At 42.6% G+C, this 7,559-nt stretch overlaps 1 pseudogene; it reads right to left on the bottom strand.

Moving 5' to 3' along the window:
* Positions 1-4,265: 4,265 nt before the first annotated feature.
* LOC149443736 (general transcription factor II-I repeat domain-containing protein 2-like) lies at positions 4,266-7,209 on the bottom strand (annotated as a pseudogene).
* Between the last annotated feature and the right edge of the window lie 350 nt (positions 7,210-7,559).

Raw genomic sequence — 7,559 nt, 5'->3', positions numbered from 1 at the left:
ACTAACAGATCTCTTTGTTGGTTCAAGGTTTCAGTTTTGCTTAGTTCTGCTGAAGAGTTCTCTAAATTAATGTCTTTTAAGAAGGATGTATATTTTTGCAGACAGACGCCAATAACGCTCATAGGAAGCAGACAGGCCATCTATAGAGTCTCTTATTTCTGTGCTTCATTGCTAGAATGTGAAAAAACTGACATGCAGTGTGCAGTTGTATCCCATAGGTCTGACAGATTGCTGGAGAACTCATCTCCTGTAGTTTCATAGTTTTCTCTGAGCTTCTGAGTTGTTGTTATGGTATGATTGGGTTTTACATTCTGCCCTGCAATATCTGTAGGATCTGCTCACTGTATGGCTGTGTGGTCAGAAGCAGGATGTACTTGCTTTGCTTCAACAATGGAAGAGGTCATGGAGCCTTGTGTAGACATTTTGTACTTGTTGCTGAAAATGGGTACTGTCTTTTTAAGAATACAGATAGTGATTTAGCAGGCAGGATAGCACAGTTCAATGCTGACAGTGTTAAACACACTCAGAAGAAATTCAGGAGGCTTGTATGACCATGTGCTTTCACAAGATAAAGGATGACACTAAGCTTGATTGCAGATTATGCACATACCGTAATACCTTGTGTCCACGAATTTAATGCATTCTGCAGGACCTTTCTTATAGTGAAAAATTTGTAAACCGAAACGCCATTTCCCATAGGAATGCACTGAACACCAATTAATCTGTTCCGAAGGTCAGAAAAAAGTAAACGCTACTAAAATACTGCATGAGTTATTTTATCAAGTCATGAGGTATTTTAGTAGTGACAACCATGTGTTAATGTTTCAGCTGTCAGTGGGCTTCCCCACTGACAACTGAATGTAAAAGAACTAATAAAAAAATAATTTAAAAAAACGGCGTGGGGTCCCCCCTCCCATCCATACCAAGCCCTTCGGGTCTGGTATGGATTTTGAGGGGAACTCACACGCCAAAATTTAAAAAAAATGGCATGGAGTCCAGCCCAAAATCCATACCAGACCCTTATCCAAGCCCAGCAGATCAGGAAAGGAGGGGGGGGTCGAGCGTCTTCTGCCTCCTGAACCATACCAGGCCACATGCCCTCAACATGGGGGGGTGCTTTGGGGCAGGGGGGCTCCCCCCAAAGCACCTTGTCCCCATGTTGATAGGGACAAGGGCCTCTTCCCCACAACCCTGTCTGGAGGTTGTGGGGGGCTGCGGGCAGGGGCTTATCGGAATCTGGAAGCCCCCTTTAACAAGTGGGCCCCCAGATCCCGGCCACCCCCTATGTGAATGAGTATGGTGTACATGGTACCCCTACTCATTCACAAAAAACAAAAAGTGTAGTGTGAAAAAAGACAGGACATGGTCTTTGACAAGTCCTTTATTAAAAGAAAAAACTAAAAGAATGTCCCCCGCAGTAGATCCAACGTTAATCACGATGCCCGCCGTCACTGCCGCTGCCGCCGCCCCGAAAACAGAATTAAGAAAGAAAGGCTCTGCTCCCGAAGATGGCTTCCAACCGTCTGCTTCTGAGGTGGCTTGGCAGTTCTTAAATATGTAAGGGGCAGGGCCACCTGGGGACATCATTGATGTCACATGGGGTGGGGTCACATGTGTGATGTCCACAGGTGGCCCCGCCCCTTACATATTTAAGAACTGTCAAACCACCGGAGCAGGTAGACTGCTGGAAGCCATCATTGGAAGCGGAGCTTTTTTTTTTTTTAGTCTTTTTTCAGGTCGGCGGCAGCAGCGGCGAGGACAGTGAGCACCGTGATTGATGTGGGATCTACTGCAGGGGACATTCATTAACCAACAAAATAGCAAAATAACTTCTTCTTCTTGTGGTCTAAACTCAAGTCCTCAGTATAAACTCGTTTTGCTGCTCTCTGATTTGCCCAATAAACAAAAGTGGCTGATAATCCAGACAACTTTCCAATGACCTAAAACATTTAAATAGATGGGTTAGGATGCACATAAATCTGAAAAACGTGTGACTTCCACCTGCCATTTTTATTTTAACCATGCTAGCATCAAGAGCCAGTCTAGAAGCCTCAGTGGCTGCCCCAATCCTAAACGAGTGCAATGTTAGACGAATATGTTCCACTTCCAGCTTCTGCTGTCATTTTTTAATAACACTTGAAATTGAAATTTAGTAAGAAAAACAGATTCTGTGACCTTACAAAGGCCCAACAGAATCCCAGTGGTAACTGGCTTACGGCTGCCCTTTACAAACCTATTCTTCCTATAACCCTTTAAGGCTTACTTTACAGAGTAGAAACTAAAACCAGAGGGTAAGCTATTTAATTACAACCCTGAAATAATTTTATTAACATGAGCTCATAAGTAATTTTTTTTTAAAAAGTGAGTTCAGAAACAACAAGATCAAACCTTCTGAAAGTACATCCTGAGCTAAACCTAAAGAATTTAGAAAACAAATCCACAACCACCAGGCTGATTGATATCCCACCATGGTGGTGGGAGCAATTGAGTTCTTAATATTTTTAACTGGATTTAAATGAGCTTCCATAAGTGAGCTGGACAATCCAACCCTATTAGATCCGTGTCTGGTAACAAACTGAAGAAACAGTCCATCTGGAAGCAAGATAATGCATCTGCTATGTCATTAGTTTTGCCTGGAACATGCTTGGCCTTGCTCCAAATGTTCAAACTCAAGTATTTGAATATTAAATATCTCAGAAAATGTATGCTGGCAGATATTTAACGGTTAAACAATTTATAGCATAGACCACACCTCTATTATCCGTATTAAAAAGAATACATCTGTATCTATGTATGTAACTATGTTCCTTAAATAACCATTATACTTCCAAAGAGGATCCCAGAGCTCTGCACGCAGAGGGTTTTCCAAATAGCAGCGAAGTCCAGTGAACTTGCTTAATCAGTACAAAGCCAAAACTCCTTATCTGTAATGAAATTTTGCTGCCATACTGTCCTACCATTAGAATGTTCTAAAAACTGGTCCCAAACCAATAAATTCTCATGCATGCCATGTGTCATGTGTATATGGGCCATAGGAGACTTTAAACCCGCAATCGCTAAGTATATGCTGCGCGAAAAAATATTCCCTATAGGCAAGATCCTTGTGGTAAAAGCCAATAGAGCCAAAAGAGATTGGACCTCTTTTAACATGACTTTTTTCTTGCTAATCAGACTAATAAAGGAAACTTTAAGTCTAACAATTTTCTGCTCAGGGAGTCTAAATTCCATATTGATGGAATCAATAATGATTCCTAAAAATTCAATAGAACAAGATGGGAAAACAGTCTTTTACTGTGCCAAGGAGACCCCAACATTTTCACATATTGACAAAATTTCTAATAGGATAAAACAGTCCTGACTACCCAGGGGGCCTAAAACAAATAAAATCATCTAAGCAGTGCAAAATAAATTTAGAACCTGACACACGGGAAGTCACCCACTCTAAAAAGGAAGAAAAACACTCAAAATAAAAACATGGGGTAGGCTGCCTGGAGAAGAATTGCCTCTGAGGGAGAAAAAGATTCAGCCAGAGGCCAACATGCTTAGCTCCCCAGTGCAGAGAAGGATGTACAGCGAGGTTTTGAAGAAAAGATACGTCATATGCAAACCATGCAGCACCCCCAAAATTCTTGTACTCCTCAAGCACTATGTCTATGTGCTGAAAAAGTCCCAGACCTTTCTCCGGATATTTCTTGCACAGAATACTTGAATAAATTCAAAGGTCTGCAACCAATTGTTAAATGATTTGCTCACAGACCTTCTCCTATCTTCATCAGTTCTTTCATCCCTGTGGGAAAACTCTTTAGCGGAGGGTAAAAGCGATAATACATCCACAAGTTCCTCCCGCTAAATTTTATCCCTCAAGCTGACCAAAAGATGAAAACCAAGTGGCTTCTTTAAGACATGTCTCTGGAATATTCTGACCTTACTGGATTCCGCATTTGAGGATGCCTGCGTAACAGGAGGAACATTATCCTGGCAGTTAATGGAAGCATCACAAGTTGGGGCCCACACTAATGCAGCAGAATCCCCAAAAGCAGAATCACTAGCACCAGAGGTGTCAAACTCAAATTCATCGAGGGACACATCAGCAGTTTGGTTGCCCTCAAAGGGCCGGTTGTATCTGTTGTACTATGTATCTACTCTTTATTATCATATTAAATAATTACCTCTGCATTCGATTATTACTGGTTTTAGTACTAGAAATAAAAGTAATAACTAGCTCTAAAAACAGAAGCCTAGGAAAAATAAGGGCAAGCAGATACTAAAGTGTACAACTGTTGTACAATTTATTGAAAAATTAATTTTGGTAGCAGAAAGTATTTTTTTCTTAAAATCAGACAAATATTATCAAGCACTGTTTATTACACATATAGCAAACACAAGGCTTTAAAGTTATTTAACTTTTCTGGATGACTGACACCGTTTTCCTGAGGTCAGTCCGTTGATGTCTGGCTTTAGGTCTTGTGCTGTAGAGATATGTAAAACAGCACTGAGGTTATCATCAGTGATGCATGATCTGAACATGGTTTTGTTCAGATTCATGACTGAAAACATCTGTTCACACAGATAGGTGCTCCCAAACATGGACAGAACACAGACAACTTGAAGTCGGAGCTGTGGCATCAAAGCAGGGGGGAAGGAGATGGTAAAAGTTATTGACTGCAGCATCCTGGAACTTTGCTTTTAGGCTACTGTTGCACTGAAGTTCTATTAATTCCATCTGAAGGTGATGGGGTGCACTGTCAACATGGATGTTGAAAGGATTGGCAAAGTTGGTAAAGGTTAAGTGTTGTTCTTTAAAGTCAGAGAAGCGCCGATCAAATTCATCAATCAGCCGATTTACTTTGGTAGCCAATCGAGCAAATGAAAAAGCACCCGAGAATGAGGTTGAAATGCTCTGACAAACAGGAAAGTGGGCAAGACTGTCTTTTTCAAGCTGGGACTTCCATAGGCGCAGCTTCTCCTGGAAAGCTGTTATTGTGTCATACATAACCGCCATGACTTGTTTGAGGCCCTGAAGCCTCTGATTTAATTCAGCGATATGTTCTGTTATGTCACACAACATGGCAAAATCAAACAGCCAGTTTGAATCTGACAGTTAAGGCAAGTGCTTCCCTTTACTTTGCATAAAAAGAGTAATTTCTTCTAAAAGCTCAAAAATCGCTTGAGAACAGTGCTCCTGCTCAGCCACCTTACTTCTGTATGGTAAGGCACATCTGTATGTTCCATGCCCACCTCCTTCAGAAATTGTTGGAACAGTGATAATTCAGGCCCTGTGCATAAATAAAGTTCACTAAACCCCGTGCATTAAGTTCACTGTTTTTGTGACCTAGGACATTATATTGTCCAGTTCCAGGACCTTGCCACACAGAGCTTCCTGGTGGATAATTCATTGGTACATTATCAGTGGCATATGGCAGTTATTTTTTTGCTTTTTGTCTTTCAACGGTCCAACCAGGCCAATTTTTTCTCCACATATTGCAGGTGCACCATCAGTAGTAAGCCCCACAAACTTTTCCCAGGGTAATTTCATTTTATTTACAAATTCCTCCACCGCATTGAAGAGGTCCCTTTCAGTTGTTGTCCCGTGCATGGCGACCACATCCAAGAGTTCCTCACTGACAGACAAGTCTTCCTCCACACCTCTTACACAAATGGCTAGATGAGCTGTATCAGTATTGTCAGTACTTTCATCAACAGCTAATAAAAATGCCAGATAACTACATGCTTCTTCAGCCAGCTGTGTTGTCAGATTACCCGCTGGGTCCCTGACTCGGTCTGTGATAGTGTTTCTTGACAAGCTGACATTGCTAAAAGCCTGTCTCTGCTCAGGGCACACCTGTTCACATACCTTCAGCATACATTGTTTTACAAATGCCCCTTCTGAAAAGCACTTTGAAGCTCAGGCAATTTCTTCAGCCACCAGAAAGCTGGCTTTCACTGCTGCATCCTGTTTTGCTGTAATTTTTGCAAAAATATTCCATTGAGAATGCAGGCTGCCTTGTAATTCTTGGACCTTTTGTTGCTTTTCCTGGTGGCTAAGTTTAGCATATTTGACTCCATGTTTGGTCTCAAAGTGCCGGCCTAAATATTATTCCTTGATCACTGCCTCGTAGCAGATAAGACATACCGGCTTGTCTCCGCTAAGCACGAACATGTATTCCCTTTCCCAACTCTCATTAAATTGCCTTCCCTCTGCATCAACTTTTTTTCTTGGACATTTAGGGGTTATTTGATTGTAGTTTATGGTCCCTATACCTCTGTAAGTGACTTGGAATTGGTCAGTATATCCAATTTTTACTGCTCCACCTGCCATGGTATGTAACCATTGCAGTTCTGTGAAGGGCAGGTGCAGACCAGCATGGAGCCCACTCACACTCCTGTAGCAGATTATGCAAGTCTGAAAAAAGGAGGGTCGTACACTGCTGGTAACATCCCCATGGCATTCTGTCTGATGAGTCTCCAATAAAGTTTTCTTGTGGATGATACCAACAGTGTGCAAACCTCCTTTTCAACTAGCATAGAACTGTATTATTCTCATAATAATTATAAGCAGATGTCCAGAGCACCCCACCCCCTTACATCAGATGTCAAGTCTCCCCCCACCATCAGAGCTGCAGAGTTCAGGTGTGCACTATGTACGAAGTGTATGATTCAAGCGTGCATTATGTGCAGAGTTCAGGGTTCAGGTGTGTGCTACATACAGAGTGCAGGGTTCAGGCGCGCGCTACATACAGAGTGAAGGGTTCAGACGCACGCTGTGTGCAGGGTTCAGGCGCACTCTATGTACAGAGTGCAGGGTTCAGACCTGCCCTATATACAGAGTGCAGGGTTCAGGCGCACGCTACATACAGAGTTCAGGGTTCAGGCGCACGCTATGTACGGAGTGCAGGGTTTAGAAGTGCAGGGTTCAGGCGTGGGTTACGTATGGAGTGCAGAGTTTAGGCGTGCATTACATACAGAGTGCAGGGTTCAGGCGCACGCTATGTACAGATTGCAGGGTTCAGGCATGCGCTACATACAGAGTGCAGGGTTGAGGTGCCTGTTACGTACAGAGTGCAGGGTTCAGGCAAGGGCTACGCACAAAGTGCAGGGTTCCGGAGTATGCTATATGCAGTGTCCAACATCTCATTTCCACCCCCCCACCTCCTGGCTTCTGAACTCTGTACCCAACACTCTTCCCCGATCCCCCCACCTCTGCACACATCTGCCTTCACAACCCTCACCTCACGTAAAGTCAGGCGACCTATCAGCAGCCTTCCCGTTCACCTCACATAGTTAGGGAGGCTTGAAACTGTGCTGTAGCAGTTCCATGAGGAAAGGGGGGTCTAAAAACCTTTTTTATCCCCTTTTCTTTCATTCTGTTATGTAAACTTCTTTCAACATTAATTGAAACTTATAGTGCAAAACAACTAGACAATTAACATAGAAAATTGGACTGCTTTCTATTTAAGTAAAAGTGGCAGGTTTCACTTAAGAACAAAAGTTGCTCAGCTTTCTCTCAGCTTCCTCTTCTCATCAAGAATACAAGATACTATACTGAATAGTTTCTCACT

Source organism: Staurois parvus, unplaced genomic scaffold (assembly GCF_062004578.1).
Source record: "Staurois parvus isolate SC_StPar_1 unplaced genomic scaffold, SC_StPar_1.0 ptg000834l, whole genome shotgun sequence".
Taxonomy (NCBI): domain Eukaryota; kingdom Metazoa; phylum Chordata; class Amphibia; order Anura; family Ranidae; genus Staurois; species Staurois parvus.
The sequence above is the reverse complement of the archived record's forward strand: the minus strand, read 5'-3'. Positions and strand labels throughout refer to the sequence as shown.